At 44.1% G+C, this 18,746-nt stretch overlaps 1 long non-coding RNA gene across 2 annotated transcripts; it reads left to right on the top strand.

Moving 5' to 3' along the window:
* Positions 1–3,173: 3,173 nt before the first annotated feature.
* Positions 3,174–17,837, top strand: LOC126067719 (uncharacterized). Of its 2 annotated transcripts, none has more exons than XR_007515456.1 (4): positions 3,174–3,816; positions 3,905–4,003; positions 4,616–4,684; positions 16,027–17,837. It is a non-coding gene; the product is annotated as an uncharacterized LOC126067719 (long non-coding RNA). The 2 variants fall into 2 exon arrangements; XR_007515455.1 differs by lacking the exon at positions 16,027–17,837 and adding an exon at positions 15,282–16,002.
* Positions 17,838–18,746: the final 909 nt, after the last annotated feature.

Raw genomic sequence — 18,746 nt, 5'->3', positions numbered from 1 at the left:
ATCAGGCCATATGTCCTCGTTAATCCAACATCTGGGTCACAGGGTGGGGGAGAGCACAGAGTCTGGCTAATGCCGCGGTTTAACTCCCCTCCCCTGAGTGTAACTCTGAGACCCAATGGCAGGAGAAATTTAGCTGTTGAGAGATGGCAGCAGGAAAGGAAAAAGCAAAGTGGAGTCTGTAAAACAAACATGTAATTTGTGCATAGAGTTCTTGGAACACATGGGTTAGTTTAACATCACTCCCATTTCTCCTCCCCCACCCTGCAAAGATTAGAAAGAGTGTGGGTGGGATGAGAGAGGAGCAGAGCACTTTATAAACTTCTGCCTGTGGTGTGGCGATTCTGCAGCTTTCTCATTAATCTTTCTTGAACCCAAGTTACATCCATACTTAACTCCAAGTTGCATTTATTGTTTCAAAAGCGAAATTTAAACCCAACTTAACGTAATTAAACACCCTTCCCAATGTTCACAACCTAGCCTTGGGCAGCTGGCACTTTCAGCGGGCTCTAAAAAAAGTCTGTCTTCTCAAGTTAAAAAGATAATCAGGACTTGAAAAGGACAAACTAATTGAGTGAGGGTTTTCATACCTAGTCGTGTTAATTATGTAATCACTATCCCAATGCCCACCAATGGATTCTCAATTTCCTTCTCCACCGGGCAGAAGTTCTGCATTCCAATAAAAACGCTTTCTTATCTGCTTCATTTGACAGCTATAGGTGAACTGGCCAAAACACAGCTGATGCCTTTTTCTAACACTGGCTTTGTGAACATGTTCTGAATCATTCCTGCACAAGCAAATAAGGGGCATGTGGGAGGTGTGGGGTGGCCTGGCCCCTACCCTACCAGAGGGATGTGAATTTATATACGTATTGCTTGCTGTGCTTTCCCTGAAAATACAAGGAAACAAGTTTGTGCAACTTGTTTGGGGTATACCTCCATTTATAACCCAGGATTTCTACATAAACACCCTTCCATCATGAGAAAGATTCATTTTCACCACACAGGAGACTTGCTTTACAGAACAGTCCGGCTATTCATGAAGGCTGATCACTCCACCACGCCAGACCCCTGCCCCCATCAACAAAAGATGAACCTGGAGTGGCTCGATTTTAACCACCTTTGAAGAGGCAGCTTGTTTTAGACTGGGTTCTCTAGAGAGGCAAATCCAGCGAAGCGTCTTTCCCCAAGGAAATTCCCTTTCAACTGATTGGCTACTCACAACAGATCCCATCATGGAGGTGATCACATTACATCAGATTTCAACATGGAGGTGATTACATCATAATAGGACTGCCAAACTACATCCTAACTGCCAAACCACTGAGAACGTGGCCCACCCAAGTTGACACACGGCCTTAACAATCACACAGTTCCATGTTCTGGTTTGGTGAGTAATAGTTGTCCACCCATGTACATTAGAATAAATCACACTGTAGGTACTACGTATGTTGTCGTGAAGTTCTCAAGTATTACAGAATAGTTTTCAACTGAGCACTTTTCCCGGGAGAGCCATGTGGAATGATGCCTGAAGGCAATATACTGTGGCAGAAGCGAGAGCAGCATTCTTGTGCTAGTTCCCAACCCTGGCACAAGTTTGTGCAGATAATTTTGGGGGCTTTGTCTGCAAATGACAATGGGGGAAAAGTATTCAAAGGCTGAAAGAGACACCATCCCACCGAATCTCAGATAATCAGATGAACAGCAAATAAAGACATCTTTGCTCAAGCCCAAATTTGACCAATTAAAGAGGGAAAAATAATAATGGTGTCACTTGACAAACAACATCTCTGAGTATACGTTGAATGTCGGTTCTTATGTGTCAGAAATTCAGACTTATAGCTTGGGGTCTTTATTACAAAACTCTGAGACACAGAAAGGCTCATATGCTGGAGTGAAAGCATTGGCTAAGAGTCATTAATGGAGGATTCTCGGAGTGAAGCAAATGTGCCAAACATTCCATGAAATAGAAGAAGATGACTTGGGACAAAGATTTAATTGGGTGGGAAACTCGACTGCCCACCAGACTAGGTTGGGTATGGGTGGGGACTGCTTCTGTGTAAGGAAGAGCACCCCCAGGCATATTACCATTATTGGAAAGGCCACAACAATAAATTCTAGTCACATTTAATTAATTATTGATTTGTTTGTTTTTCTGAGGGCTTACTTCATGCATAACGTACCATGAGATACCAAGATAAAAAAGTAACCCTTAATTGTTAGGGTTCATAGGTAAGGGCAGGAAAATTAATAATAACGTAATTATAATAATACCTAAAGATTATTAGAATAGAATGCTCTGAGTCAGAAGTGACTCGATGGCACCTAACAACAACAAAGATTATTGAACATTAATGTGCAAAGTCAATTTGGTTCCTGTGTATTAACATGTTAGCATGCTTGAGGAAGGATGTTGGGCCCAACTGGGTTAACAGAAACTGTTCAGTGGCATCACATGCTCAGGGTCGGTGCAATACCCTAGATATGCCACTGCCAGTGATTGCATGTTTGATCAATTTCAGACTGCAGAAGTTGGTAAAAACTTCCATTTTTTCATCTTTGGCATTAGTGGTTGCTGTGTAAATTTGAATAATCGTTGTATTACCTGGTCTTCCTCAAGCATGGTAATGTGTTAATACATAGGAACCAAATTGACTTTGCACATTAATGTTCAATAATCTTTGTTGTTGTTAGGTGCCATCGAGTCACTTCTGACTCAGATCAATTCTATTATAATAATCTTTAGGTATTATTATAATTATGTAGGTATTATCCTATCACTAAGAGCGATGTACTTCAGGATAGATCTTGAAATGTTCTTTTTGAGGATGAATGCACTGCCATTTCTCTTCACTCTGTCATTCCTGGCATAGTAGATCATATGACCGTTCAATTCAAAACGGCCAACACCAGTCCGTTTCAGCTCACTAATGCCTGGGATATTAATCTTCACGCATTCCATTTCGTTTTTGTCGACTTTCAATTTTCCTTGCTTCATGCTCTGTATATTCCACCTTCTGATTACTAGTGGATGTTTGCAGCTGTTTCTTCTCGTTTTGCGTCATGCTATATTGGCAAATGAAGGTCTCGAAAGCTTTACTCCACCCATGTCATCAAGGTTGCATCAACTTTGAGGAGACAGCTCTTCTCAGTTACATTTTGAGTGCCTTCCAACCTGAGGAGTTCATCTTTTGGCACTGTATCAGGCAGTGTTCACTGCTATCCATAAGGATTTCGCTGGCTAATTTTCTCAGTGGTAGATCTCCAGATCCTTCTTCATCATTGCGTTGGGCAAATCAGCTGCAAAAGACCTCTTTAAAGGGCTGAAAAGCAAAGATGTTACCTTGAGGACTAAAGTGCGCCTGATCCAAGAGATGGTATTTTCAATCCCCTCATATGCTTGTGAAAGCTGGACAACGAATAAGGAAGACCAGAGAATTGATGCCTTTGAATTATGGTGTTGGCAAAGAAAGTTGCGTATACCACAGACTGCCAGGAGAATGAACAAGCCTGTCTTGGAAGAAGTACAGCCAGAATGCTCCTTAGAAGTGAGGATAGTGAGACTTTGTCTGGCTTACTTTGGACATGTTATCAAGAGGGACTAGTCCTTGGAGAAGGACATTATGCTTGGTAAAGTACAAGGTCAGTGTAAAAGAGGAAGACCCTGCACAAGATGGACTGACCCAGAGGCTGCAACAATAGGCTCAAATGTAGCAATGATTGTGAAGATGGCACAATACTGGGCAGTGTGCTCTTCTGTTGTGCACGGGGTTGCTGTGAGTTGGAACCAACTTGACAACACCTAACAACAACGACAATGTGAGTACTATTTGAATCACTTTATATATTTTAATTCAATTGATTCTCACAGCAAGCCTTCGAGGCACTATTACTATTCCCTTTTCAGAGATGGAAAAACTGAGGCTGAGAGAGGAACTGTAACTTTCCTACAGAATCAGCAAGCAGCAGAGCTTGTATATGTAGCTGTATTCCCAGAAAGCACTAGGTAAGATGGGGCAGGGGCTGGCAGAGAAGTATATATAGAAAGCAATGGCAGTTGAAGAAGGGGAGATCACATCTGGCTAAGCACAAGGGCAGGTTTCAAATAGGAGGGGGCATTTCAATGGGGTTTGAAGGTTAAGAGGGATTTAATCAGAAGTAGACTGAGGCAGTGCTTATGAAGAACACTTACGCTGGACAGTTTCCTAGGTGGGTGCCCTGGCTGGGCATTGTCCTTCCCAACCCCCATTACTCAGGACCCTGTCTCAACTCTCAGGAGCGGGGCTAGGTAGGCTTGTTTGTGCTGTATGCTCTCACATTACCAAACCAGGGATCATCTGATCCAAAAAAGGGAGTTTCTGTTACTAGAAAACCAACCAACCAAACAAACAAACCAAATTAATGAAGACAATATCTACATGGAAAGAAAGGAAAGCAGAAAGTTTCAGAGATGTTCACATTGAGGGTATGCTTGAGGAAAAGGGAACATAAAGTTCCCCATGGGAGAATGGTGGGCTATCAAGATGAAAGGGAAGAGAGAACAACTGATGATGGGGGCCTGTGGGCCAGACCTACTGTGTATTCAGCATTTTCATTAACTTCTCATTTTTATCCTCAGAACAACCCTACAAGGAAGATACTATCATCACCATTTTCCTGATGAGCAAATTATGTACAGAAAGTTGAGGTAACTTACCCAAGACAACATGGCTTGCTTGGGGCAGGTCCTCAAGCATTTAAATCCTTGTCTCTGATTTTGAAACTTGAACTCTTCCCACCACACAAGGGAAAGCTAAAGCCAAGTATTTTGAGTAACAGGCAACTGAGCATTTTTAGGGAGAGCAGTGGTGTGCTTAGAACAGGTAGCCTGGCATGGATGGCAGAATGGGCTGGGGGTAGGGAACAGTCAGGTGGAAGTGGGAGTCTGAACTATAGAAAGTAGAGGCCTAATTCTAGAAATAGTTTAGAGTTAGAAACAGTGGATCAGTGGTTCTCAGAATGTGGTGCCCGAACTGGTAACATCAGCATCCTCTGGGAACTTTCTAGAAATACAAATCCACCTACCGAGTCAGAAACTCTGGTGCAGGGGCCCAGAAGTCTGAGTTTTAACAAGCACCCTAGGGGACTCTAATGTATACTCATGTTTGGAAGGGTCCAGTAGACCACAACAGAAGGATTTGAGAGGTAGGGAGATGAGAAGTGGATGTACTTAGGGGTTGAAATCATATTATCTGTCTTAGTCACCTAATCAGCTGCCATAACAAAAAATACCACAAATGGGTGGCTTTAAAGAACAGAAATTTATTTTCTCACAGTTCTGGAGGCTGCAAGTTCAAATCAGGGTCTTGCCATGTCAATTTCTTCTGGGGGTTCTCTCCTAGTTTCTGGTATCTGCCAGTAATCCTTGGGGTCCTTTGGTTGTAGATGGGTCCTCATATGGTATCTGTTTTCCCCCTGTACGTGTACCCATCTCTATTCTGCTCTTTTTATAAGACACCTCTCAGAAGGGATTAGGTTTAGTACCCATCCTATTCTGGCATGCCGTCATTAACATAACAAAATAAAACCCCTATTCCCAAACAGGGTGACATTCACAGGTACAGGGATTAGCACTTTCACATAGCTTTTGAGGGAACATAATTCATTCCATAACATAATCTAAACCTATTGCTTTCCCATGGCATTCTCCTATTGTGGTGGCTCACTTCTGTCCATTAGTGAAGGAGTCTGCTCTGTGCACTGCGTTTCTGTTTCTGTGTGTCCACGCTGTCTGATTCTCCAGTGTGGAGCCATGCTCCAAGTCGTAATCTTGCCTCCTTCACATGGTTGTTGTGAAGATTACACGAGAAAGGAAACATATTGGCAGAGGCCGTGTTCTCCACCTGCCTTTTTCCTCCAGGAGAGGAACTCACAGAGCAGCTGGAACCTGCCCCTTTGCAACTCACAAACGTGAAGTGTTCGGAGACCTGAGGTCAGGCCAAGAAATACCCCAAGGGAATCCCAGGTCAGGAGAAACCTGGAAACCAGCTGCAAGGCTGAGGGCTTATCCAGGGCTCCTGTGGACCCATTCTTTGGGAGAACGCTGGCTCCTACTCTAGATACCACAGCTGACCTAAGAGCTGCTAACTGCAGGACCTCACAACTATGGACATGTGAGGTAGTTTCTCTGGGTGGTGCAGAGTCAGGGTTTGCCAATGTTGTTTCCTGTTCATTAAACATCTCCCTTTAGTTTTAGGTAATAATTTTCCAGCATGCAAGGGCACTTTTGTCCCAGGGGTGGTTTCTCCAGAGTCTGGCTAAGGCATAAGTGAAGAGATGTGGAAAACACTGCTAGAATAACCTGCATCTTCTCCGTCAAAGGATTTTTTAACCCTAAGTGCACAATAGGTATTGAGTTAAAAAATTTTGGCATATTTCCTTTTGTGTACCTAAGAGCTAGAATCATTTTAAGCATTTAATAGATAATTTTTTAAATCAATGAGCCAATACTTACAGAAAGCTCTAGAGTTTACACTTTAATGTTAATTTATATGGACTCCAATGCTGTATTCTCAAAGTCTGGTCCTCCTCCTCATATCATAGTCTAATTCTGGAGGACTGGGAGACTAGAACAAACAGAAAACACTTTCTCCTTTATCTGATATGGTCAACGAAGAAGACATTTTCATTGTTGGAAGGTCCCGGTTACCTGAGAGTTCTCATTTTTAACCCAGTCTTAAAGATTGTAATCCAAGAGTTCTGGAGAGAAACCCAGGCATCTGTAGATGTTTCTTAAGCAAGTCAAGTTTGAGAACTCCTTTGTTACATGGCAAAAGCTTTGCCCCTGTCATCTTGATTAAACATGTACATAGTCATATGAATGATCCCGAGGAAAAGTTTAGAACTTCCCAAAGTTGTCCAATTTTTCTCTACATCAGAGTCACTATGGTTTTTATTTTGATTCATGGATTATCTAGTTCTCCCCTTCATCTTTAGACAACTTCAAGGAGGTTAACGCTGGTCACCACGGCTGAGGAGAGTAAGGAAAGCAGAAGGAACTAAAGTCTAACAGAGTAACAGTTTTGGCTAGGGAGGAGCCAGAAGCTACTGTTCACAGGAAATGAAGATAGTGTGCACATTCTTCTCAGGGTCATTCTCTATGAGCTGTCAAAGAACAGACTTTAAGAACTCCAGAGAGAAAATTCTATCCCCAAGACCTGACCAAGAAGGATGGAGGGGTGTCAGTCGGAGTACAGCTCTGGCAGAAGGATTCAGCAACTGGATTTAACACAGGACCATGGATGATGAGAAAACCAGCAGCAGTCCAGAGGCATCAGCCAGTCAGAAATCTTTTGGTTGCAAGTGACAGAAACACATTTTAAACTCACTTGGGGTAAAAAGACACGTTGGTGGTGCAGTGATTAAGTGCTCAGCTGCTAACTGAAAGGTTGGTGATTCGAACTCATCCAGTGCGTCTGCAGGAGAAAGACGTGGTAGTCTGCTTCTGCGAAGATTGTTGGTAGGTGCCATCGAGCAGTTCTGACTCATAGCCGCTCTATGTACAACAGAATGAAACACCGCCTGGTTTTGCGCCATCCTTGCAATCATTGCTATACTTGAGCCCGTTGTTGCAGGCACTGTGTCAACCCATCTCATTGAGGGTCTTCCTCTCTTTTGGTGACGCTCTACTTTGCTAAATATGATGTCTTTCTCTAGGAACTGATTCCTCCTGATAACATGTCCAATGTGTGTGAGATGAAGTCTAACCATCTTTGCTTCTAAGGAATGTTCTGGATTTACTTCTTCCAAGACAGATTTGCTCATTCTTCTGGCAGTCCATGGTATATTCAACTTTCTTCTCCCACACCATAATTCAAAGGTATCAGCTCTTATTTGGTCTTCCTTATTCATTGTCCAGCTTTCAAATGCATATGAAGTGATTGAAAATACCATGGCTTGGGTTAGACACACCTTAGTCCTCAAGGTGACATCTTTGCTTTTGAACACTTCAAAGAGGTTTTTTGAAGCAGATTTTCCCAATGTCCTTTGATTTCTTTACAGCTGCTTCCATGGGTGTTGACTGTGGATCCAAGTAAAATGATATCCTTGACAACTTGGATCTTTTCTCTGTTATCATAATGTTGCTTATTGGTCCAGTTGTGAGGATTTTTGTTTTCTTTATGTTGTGGTGTAATCCATACTGAAGGCTGTATTCTTTGACCTTCATCAATAGGTGCTTCAAGGCCTCTTCACTTTCAGCAAGCAAGGTTATGTCATCTGCATATCTTAGGTTGTTAATGCTCCTCCAGTCCTGATGCCGTGTTCTTCATACAGCTTCTCGGATTAATTGCTCAGCATACTGACTGAATAAGTATGGTGAAAGGATATAACCCTGATGCACATCTTTTCTGATTTTAAACCACACAGTATCCCCTTGTTCTTTTCAAATGACTGTCTCTTTGTCTATGTACACATTCCTCGTGAACACAATTAAGTGTTCTGTAAAGATTAACAGCCTTGAAAATCCCATGGGGCAGCTCTACTCTGTTTTACACTGTCTCTATGAGTCAGGATCAACTCGACAGCAATGGGTTTCTTGTTTTTGTTTTGGTGATAGGAAAAGGCCTCAGAGATAGCAGTGATACATTCTCTATTGGTCTTTCTTCTCTTTTCTCTGAATGTCAGACTGGCAGGAAACATGGCCTCTGAGAGGTGCCTGGTCTAACCACCTTTGTTTCCTCAGCTCCAGTTTGCAAACTTCCAGGGAAGGGTTCCATTTGGCTTGATTTGGGTCACTTGCCCATTGATGGACCAATCAACTGTGACAGGGGTGGGTCTGGCGTAGGATTGGCAGGACCCATTAGAACCTGATGATTGGGCTGGGTGAGGAACAGAGAAAGAATCTGCTTGGAGAAAGAGGGATGGATGCAAGGAAAAAAGAAAAGAGTTGTCAATACTTTCATATCAGTCATGGGTTAAGGAGTCCTTAGCGTTGTCTAGTAATGAACTGGAATTGGCCATGTGCAAGCAGCATAGCCACGAATGTTAGAACATCTTGTCCAAGCAAACAGAACTCATAGAGTGTCCTTAACTCTGATGAAGTTTCTGGACTAGCCAGAAGCTTCTCCCAGGGGCAGGAGGGAATTTTGTTCTGGAGGAGAAATCAGGTAAGTTCAATTGGTTTTTCTCAGACCCTGAATTATTAAGAAATGATTCCAGGAAAATTCAATAGGGGAGTGGGGAAGTGGGACCAGCAATGGAAGAATACTGACAAGGATGTGGTATCCCTCAAAGAACTGTGGCTCAGTCCTTCAGGGAGCTCTGACATCAGGGTCACATCCCAGAGTTGTCCTGGTCGGGGGAGGGAGCTGGAATATTAAAACAGCCTGTGCCCATCAGTCATTAATTAAAAGATGTAATCTCTAGGCACTTTCATTCTCCATGCTCTCCAGCAAAGTGGACTCCAGCAGCTCAAGTGCTGTCCTCCCACACAGAGAGGCAGGTGCTGGCTGTTGGAAAAGAACATGCACGGTGCTGGTTTTCATCAAAATGACAAAAGGAATTCTAGGGGACACAGCAGAGCACTGATAGTATCTGTCACACACATGCTCTTATTCAGTTTTCAAAATACTGAAAACTGTCATTTTTCATACACTTGTCTATATGGTTAAGCGACAGCTTTGTCAGCTGGTCTGATGTAATTGGTAGACAATTAGGAATGAGAGAGTCATAAAAATGCTACCAAGACTCAGTGGCACTTATAACAGCATACTTATTACAACTTTGATGATTTAAGAATATAAAACTTATTTAATAATTATATATAAAAAGAGAGTCCACGAAAATGGGCCTAGGTCTCATACTCTGCATATAGCACCCTGAATATTATACTTAGCTAATGATTCTGTGAGTTGACTGGGTGGTTTTTTCTGGTCTGGTTGGCTTGGCTGACCCCTTTTGGACTCTCGCACATCTGTTGGCTTTCTGGTGACTGGATAATACAAGATGGCCTCACTTGCAAGTCTGATGTTTGGCAGGTTGTTGATTCTCCTCTATATTCCAGCAGGCTAGCTCAGGGTTGTTCACGTGGTGCTCTCCAAGTGCAGAGGAAGGTGAGGGCAAATGCTTTTGGAGTCTCTGCTTGTGTCATGCTTGCTGAAGTCCATTGGCCAAAGCAAGTCACAAGCCCAAGCTCAGAGCTAGAGCTGGAGGGCATTGCCAAAGGGTGTGAGTATAGGCAGGGGAGGATTTTGTGACCATTTGCAACCTACTTTTTTTTTTAGTCATTGTGGAGATGTGGTAGTGTATTGGTTAAGCGTTTGGCAGTTAACCAAAAGGTTGGCAGCTCGAATCCACTAGCTGCTCCTTGGAAATCCTTTGGGGCAGTTTTGCTCTGTCCTATGGAGTTGCTATGAGTTAGAATTGAATGGATGGCAAAGAGTTTTTTTTCGTCATACTTGGTGGGTGCTTTACATTATATATAGTTTCTCAGAAAACTTACCCGAACAAAACAGGGTTATGCCTCATCCTGGAAACCCTGGTGGCATAGTGGTTAAGTGCTACAGCTGTTAACCAAGAGGTTGGCAGTTCGAATCTGCCATGCGCTCCTTGGAAACTGTATGGGGCAGTTCTACTCTGTCCTACAGGGTCCCTATGAGTCGGAATCGACTTGACAGCAGTGGGTTTGTTTTTTTTTTTGTTTAAGCCTCATCCCTTTGTATAAGAATTATTTATTTGAAGTCTCGACATATATATGGTATTTATGAATTGTAAATCCATAAATAGGATGTCAGGATTTTGAGGCCTAAATGCAGGTGAATATATATGTTAAAAAGCAGATTTAAAAAAAATGGTTTTGGGTGTTCCAGCGTCTCTAGATACACGAGTGTCTATACATTTCTAAAAAGGAATAATAACTAGCTAAGAGACTAGTACACCTTCTTTAGTCCCCCTCCTTTTGTGTGTGCATTGCATCTTGTCAGAGCAAATCTACAACTTCATTCAAGTTTTATAATCTTCCTTAATATGTGGTTACAGAACACATTCGATAGCTTCTTTAATGTTCAACTTTCCCCACATTTTTGCTTGACTTTTAAATCAGTTATAAGATTATCTTGTTACCGGAATAAGGTTCTTGCCTCTCACTGGTCAAGAATGAGCAGGTAAGGCTAGCAAGCAGCCATCTAAGATGCATCAATTGGTCTCAACCCACCGGGAGCAAAGGAGAATGAAGAATACCAAGGACGTGGGGCGATTACGAGCCCAAGAGACAGGAAGGGCCACATGAACCAGAGACTATATCATCCTGAGACCAGAAGAACTAGATGGTGCCTGGCTACAACCAATGACTCCCCTGACAGGGAACACAACAGAGAACCCCTGAGGGAGCAGGAGAGCAGTGGGATGCAGACCTCAAATTCTCTTAAGACCAGACTTAATGGTCTGACTGAGACTGGAAGGACCCCGGTGGTCATGGCGCCCAGACCTTCTGTTGGCCCAGGACAGGAACCATTCCTGAAGCCAACTCTTCAGACATGGATTGGACTGGACAATGGGTTGGAGAGGGATGCTGGTGAGGAGTGAGCTTCTTGGATCAGGTGGACACTTGAGACTATGTTGGCATCTCCTGCCTGAAGGGGAGATGAGAGAGCAGAGGGGGTTAGAAGCTGGCAAAATGGACATGAAAAGAGGGAGTGGAGGGAGACAGCGGGCTGTCTCATTAGGGGGAGAGTAATTGGGAGTATGTAGCTAGATGTATATGGGTTTTTGTGTGAGAGACTGAGTTGATTTGTAAACTTTCACTTAAAGCACAATGAAAATTATTAAAAAAAAAAGAAAAAGAATGAGCAGGTAAAACCAAAAACCCAGTGCTGTGGAGTCGATTCTATAGGACAGAGTAGAACTGCCCCATAGAGTTTCCAAGGAGCGCCTGGCGGATTTGAACGGCCAACCCTTTAGTTAGCAGCCCTAGCACTTAACCACTACACCACCAGGGTTTCCTCTTGAGCAGGTAAGGGATGTAGTTTTCCACATGAGCAAAGCTTTATTGAAGAGGCTTGCACGTGGAGACAAGGACGGCTTAGAGTAAGGCATAGCCCCCTAGCCCCCGGCTCAGAAAACAAAAGACAGGCCTGAGTTTTTAAAAGTTCTCCAGCTGGGAGAAGATTCATGCTTATTCATAGACACAGGCGGGGATATGTTAACTAAGGTGCAGGTGCAGTAGCTTTCTAAGATGGCTCCTGTCCCGGAGGCCTCTGGGATTCATAGCAGGACTTATTATGGGGTGTCTCGGTTGTGCAGTTTCTTGCTCCCTGGGTTCGATTCCTTGGCTTGGGCTGCAGCCCCTCACTGCCCCTGGTGGAAGGTCACACAGCGGTCACAGCTGGATGTTCTGTGCATGTCCCTGCGCCTGGCTTTCTCCAGCTGCTTCTGAAAGGAAACTTTAAAGACGTTCTTGGACTATTTTTAGATACCCTGCCCCATTGTTCTGGGGAATGGCTTTGCTTCTGTGCCCTGGACCATTTCTTGTTACTAGGTTTGCAGATTTGGGGGCCCCTCTATTCCTTGTCTTACTAAGTCTCTAGGTTCTGCACTCAACCCCCTAATACCTCCCAGATAAAAAAAAAATAGTACTGCCTTTTTCTCTTTTACTTGCTTCTCCTCTAACCACACCAGTCTCTTCGCTATTTCTCAGACACCCTCCGATCTCAGGGCCTTTGCTTTCTGTCTTAATCGGACTTTTGGGGTTGCAATATTTACTTATTATTTTTTACATGTACAAGTCAATGATAGCAATTACGTTAATCATGTGCAACCATCACCAGTATCCATTGCCAAATTTCCCATCACCATAAACAGATACTCAGTGCTTCCTGAACACTGAGCCCCTTTTCCTCTCCCTCCTGCACCTGTTGTTATTGTTAGGTGCCGTGGGACCAGTTCAGACTCGCAGTGACCCTCTGTGCAACAGCACGAAACGCTGCCCGGTCCCTGCCATTCTCACAAACGTTGTTACGCTTGAGTGCATTGTTGCAGCCGTTGTGTCAATCCATCTCTTTGAGGATCTTCCCCTTTTTCCCCGGCCTTTAACTTTACCAAGCATGATGTCCTTCTCTAGAGACTGAGCCCTCCTGATAATCCTGCCCCTGGTAACCACTAATAAACTTTGGTGCCTGTATATTTGACTATTCTAGATTTTTCCTGTAAGTGGGACCATGAGACATTTGTCCTTTTGTGATTGACTTACTTCATTCAGCATAACTTTTTCAAGGTGCATACGTGTCGTAGCATGTATTAGGACTTCGTTTCTCTTTATGGCTGAGTAATATTCCATTGTATAGATACACCATGTTTCGTTTATCCATTCATTTGTTGATGAACGTTTAGGTCGTTTCCAGTTTTTGGCTATTGTGAATAATGCTGCAATGAACATCTTTGTACATGTGTCTGTTGAGTCCATGCTTTCAAGTCTCTTGGGTATATACCTTAGAAGCAGAATTACTGCATCATAGGGTAGTTCTATGTTCAACTTTTTAAGGAACTGCCAAATGGTTTTCCACAATGGCTGTACCATTTTGTGTTTCTACCAGCAATGAATGAGGGTTCCAATTTTTCCACATCCTCGCCAATGTTTGTTGTTTTTCAATCTTAGCCATCTTGGTGGGGGTGAAGTGTATCTCGTTGTGATTTTGATTTGTATCTTCCTGTGGCGTAGTGGTTAAGTGCTACAGCTGCTAGCCAAAGGGTCGGCAGTTCAAATCCACCAGGCGCTCCTTGGAAACTCTATGGGGCAGTTCTACTCTGTCCTATAGGGTTGTTATGAGTCGGAATTGACTCAACAGCACTGGGTTTGGTTTTTTGGGTGGCTAATGGTAGAACCCCTGGTGGCTTAGTGGTTAAATCACTCAGCTGCTAACCTAAAGGTCAGTGGTTTGAACTCTTTAGCTGTTCCATGGGAGAAAGATGTAGCAGTTCGCTTCTGTAAAGAGTACACCCTTGGAAATCCTATGGGTTATTCTACTCTGTCCTATAGGGTTGCTATGAGTTGGAATCAACTCAATGGCAGTGGGTATGGGTAATGATATTCAGCATCTTTTCATGTGCTTGTTGGCAATTTGTATATCTGCTTCAATATTTTATTTTAAAAATAATCACACTTGGATCACAACCTGATGAGACCCTTTTCTCATTTGGAGTTTGATTGTTCTCCATTCAGGAGGGTAGTTTTCTAGGCATTTCCTTTTTCTCTTTGCCTTGGCTGAGGACATGTGAAGTGTTCACATTTTACCTTCTTTGCTCCTCATTTGTGGTAACTCAATGTGCATCTTGTTCTGTCAGTGAACAAGCCAGAGTTTGCAAACAAAACCGTTGGGAAGCAAGAGCACCTCATGCTTGTCAGTGTTGCCTCACTCACCCGGGTACACCCTAGATTTCCCCTGTGATTAGTCCTAAAAAATTCTGATAACAAAATAATTGACGTACAGGAAAGTAAACCTAGGAGCCAAAGGTAGGCCCCGAATAATAGCAATCTATTTTTCTCTTGTGCCTGACTAAGCACAAACACCTTCCTTTTAAGTCCCCTCTGGAGGTGTAGCGATGCTCCGGTGCCTTCCCCATCCTAGGAGGAACTGTTTCTGCTTATTTGCTCTTGTCCAAAACTTGACGATATATATATTTTAACTGAGAACCTATCCTCTCCGACCCAACTTTCAGAATCTGCTCTCTCCATTTTGTCTCTGTTGAACTAATTTACCTACCAACTGTGGAGCTCGTGTCCAGAAACGCACAGTACACTGACATGTCCCCAGGCAGCTTTGAGCCTGGGTCAGAATTGATTCTGGCTGTCCATCCCTGGCAGTGGCCAGCAGAGGATGGGGGGCCCCGGGCCATCTCCACTCAACTACATAGTCACCTCATGGGCTGGGCGTTGACTAGAGCAGGACTGCATCTGGCTCTGGAGGGATGAATTGTGGCAATGCCCTGTCCACACTTACGTCCTTGCTTGGGAAGGAGGGAAAGGCCGAAGCCAGGCCTGGTCTGGAGGCTGAGGACCATAGAGCCCTCCACTGTCCTGGCTGAGAGGAGCAGGGTGCTCAGGCTGCAGCCGGTGACAGGCAGCTCCTTATTTGTGAGTAGTTAATGTTTCTTAGCAAGCACTTCTAAAAGAAATTGGTATGTAATGACAGCACTCACTGGAAAACAGCCGATTATAAAATGCACTAACTTATCTGGCATTCATTTGAAAAGTAAATGGATGCGCGGCAAGGTGAGAGTTCACTATCAATTCAAATATTTTCCCTCAACAGGCGCCCAGCACTCCTGCTGTAATTCAAGCAGAAACACAAGTATGAATAATCAAACTGGATGACGCTCATCAAGAACCTTTGTGCCTTGCACCATTTCAAATGGTCATTGAAGCTTAATGGCAAAAAATTTACATTCTTCCTTTAATTTGTATTCTATTCCTTCCTTCTGAGTGACGTGATTGCGGCTTGCTGTTGCTGCCTGTATTATTTTGATGCAAATGCTATGTTGTGTGTGCCTGAGTCCAATTTCCTGGCTTTTGCCAGCAAGAGAAGTGACTGCAAACATCATTCAAAATCAGGATTATTTAAAGAGTTTGTAATTACTGTTCCTAATGAGTGAAACAATGTACTTGATGAGCCCACCGTCTGGAGACACCTTGTGGCCCGAGGTTAACTGCCCATGAAGGAAAATGGAACCCACAGGACAATCACTGTTTTCATGTCTGCCTTTCCCCAGCTGGAATATTAGACTTCATTGTCATCCACGAAAGAATTAAGAGATTTGCAATTCAAGTAAAACTCCCCTTCCTGAGACATACTCACCTGGGGAGGGATGCTTTATTGAGATACCCGGGGTTGCGCCAAAGACTGCAAACACCGGGCCCAGGGGCATCCTTGGAAGTAATGTATGCACAAAATAATTTATGATACTGTGACTAATTTCCATTTCTTGTGCTTAGAGTTGCCTGGCTAATTACAGGGCTGTTTTCTTAACTTTAGTAATTACGCTCTATGCTTTCCACAGGCAGCAGAGCAAATGAGCCAGGGCGGAGACGGAGCGCTGGGAGTCAGGCGCGGCCAGGTCGGCTGAGCAGGGCCGGCCTCCCTCATCAGAAGCCTTACCGGCTTTGACCAGTGCCCACGGGCTGCATCGGGAGCATCTGGAGAAATTTTTGATGGAACGCCCTGTCATTAGGTGGACTGGCTTAATTAGGAGGAGTTTGTGGGCACAGGGAAGCCAGCAGGACTGTGTTGGGATTTGAAGCTTGCAAGCCTCATCCCAGGAGACCACGACACAAAGCTCTGCCTGCTGAGCACACGCATGTGGGGTGTCTGCACATCCGAAGGGGGCTGCGGGCTCTGCGGGTCCGGGGGGGGGCCCAGATGCCTGCCACCCCTCCCCCGCAGCAGCCCTTGGGCTTGCCAAAACGACAGCAGTCAGGAGCATCTGGCTTTCTTCACTGTCATAACAAGGCAGACGCGGAAAACTCAAACGTGCTGCCCTGCGGAAGCTCACTCTTCTGGCATGTTTTGAGATTGTGAGGAGGGACACGATGGTGGCCTGGTGGGGCTTCCTTGCGGACCATGGCATTTCTCTCCCTCTAAGCCCCCTGCCCCAGCACAGAAGTCAACATCCCAAGAAGCACTTAACTCTTCAGGAACTAAGGGCTTCATTGTCCAACCCCGCCAGTTGGGGCCTTCAAGCACATTTAGAAGCGTGGTGGTCTGATCCTACAATCAGACTGGAGGAGTGGTGGTGGGCTGGGGACAGCAGTGAGGGGGCTGTAGGCACAGCACACAGTTTGGGAGAAATGCGCCCACTATTTTGAAGCACTTATTTACTGAACAGTTGCAAAGCTCAGGGTTCTAAATATTGTGGCTTCAGCATGAGCTGCAGGTTAAGGGAAGAACCAGATCTAACCTTTCAAAAATCAGTATCCACAGTGGCCGGAAGGAGAGAGGGAGCAGGGGATGGGTTATCCGATAAGCAAGGTAAGCACAGGCTTCCTTGTGCTTACTTACTAATCTGTAGTGAATAATTTTCATGTGAGTTTCACTGCGTGGTGAAACCCATGTGAAGTTGTTCGCTACAGATTGGTAAATAAGTACAAGGATGCCCGTGCTTACCTTGCTTACTGAGTCCTCACTCCTGGAAGAAGTCACAATGCATCAAAAGCTCATGTGTTTACTTATCCTGCACACACTGGGGGTGGGGGGGGTGGCAGCCCCCCCCCCCATAGCCAGGGAGAAACTAAATGCGTGCGAGTGGAAATGCAAATTCCATTGTCCCTATGTTGATTGTTTTCTCAGCTCAGTGATTTTTGCTTTCGGGCACGTCAGAGCTGTTTTTACATACTATTAGAAAACTCAAAAATATTCCAGTAATGTATCCTCATTTACCAAGTTAAAATGAATCCCTGGCTTTGGAGAGATGAGGTGACTGTCCATCAGGCCATTTAAGATACAAAAAATGATCTGTCCCCTAAACACATCATTAGATATAAACATTTGATGAAACACACTTCAAGCCACTTATGATATCAATTTTAAACTAAGCCGGCCAGGTAACCTGCGTCAAAACAGACCGCGCCGAGGACAAGGCTGTTGAATTTTTAATGTACCGTTGAAAAACATCAGTAGGCTTTATTTTGAAATTCGAAAACTGGATTTCAAATGCATTTGAATAGAATTCTTCACAAAATGATGAAACCTACCTCAAAGCTACTCAGGGGCAGATTATCCAATAAGCAAGGTAGAAAAGTGCAAAGCGCTTACTTAAATCTGTGGTGAACGATTTCACGCCTTTGATGTGGTGAAACTCATGTGAAGTTGTTCACTATAGATAAGTAAGCACAAGGAAGCCTGTGTTTACCTTGCTTACTGAGTCATCCGCCCCGTCCAAAAAAAAAAAAAAAAAAAAACCCGTTGCCATCGAGTCGATTTCGACTCATAACAACCCTATAGGACAGAGTAGAACTGCCCCATACAGTTTCCAAGGAGCGCCTGGTGGATTTGAACTGCCGACTTTTTTTCAGGTTAGCAGCCATAGCTCTTAACCAGTATGCTACCAGGGTTGAAAAGAGGCTTTGATTCTGTAGGCAGGTGCTGTGGGGTTGGGAGAGAGGCAGATGCCAGCCATACCTAGAAGTGGAATCTTTGATGTGGTGAAAAAATGTGAAATTCATTACAGATTAGTAAGTAAGCACAAGTGAGCCCATGCTTACCTTGCTTTTTGGATAATCCACCCCTGGCCTACTACTAAAAAAAAAGTCTGGCTTCTAAGTTAAAGAATTAATGTTTCAGAAGGACAGCACCTTGAATATAGGAAAGGAGTGAGTGTAGAGAGGTCCATGTAGTGGTGGAAGTATTGACGACACTTCAGATTCCAGCTAGTAAACAATCCTGAGGGCACGGCTTCCCAGTCACCTGGGAAAGCAGAGGAGCAAGCGGCCTCCCCGTGTTGGGCAGCATTCGCTCATCCCACAGTGCTGAGAATTCCCATCAACAGGACTGTGTAAAGGAGTGCTAACTGGGGGTGCGGGTTCCTCTGAGAACAGCTCTCCCTGAAAAAAAGTCCTTCTTTCACCCGCTCAAGTGAGGTTGATGTGCTTGCTCATGTGATGTGGAAGAAAGAAGTAACGAGGAATGTAATTATTTTGACACCTTCTTTTAAAAAAGGTTATTATTCCTTCTTAATGCAAAGTGGTTTACGCTGCTGCTCTCAAAGGGGGTCCACTGTCCTTG

This window comes from Elephas maximus, chromosome 25 (genome assembly GCF_024166365.1).
Source record: "Elephas maximus indicus isolate mEleMax1 chromosome 25, mEleMax1 primary haplotype, whole genome shotgun sequence".
NCBI classification, from domain to species: Eukaryota; Metazoa; Chordata; class Mammalia; order Proboscidea; family Elephantidae; genus Elephas; species Elephas maximus.
Note: the sequence above shows the minus strand (reverse complement) of the source record. Positions and strands in the feature narration are given on the sequence as shown.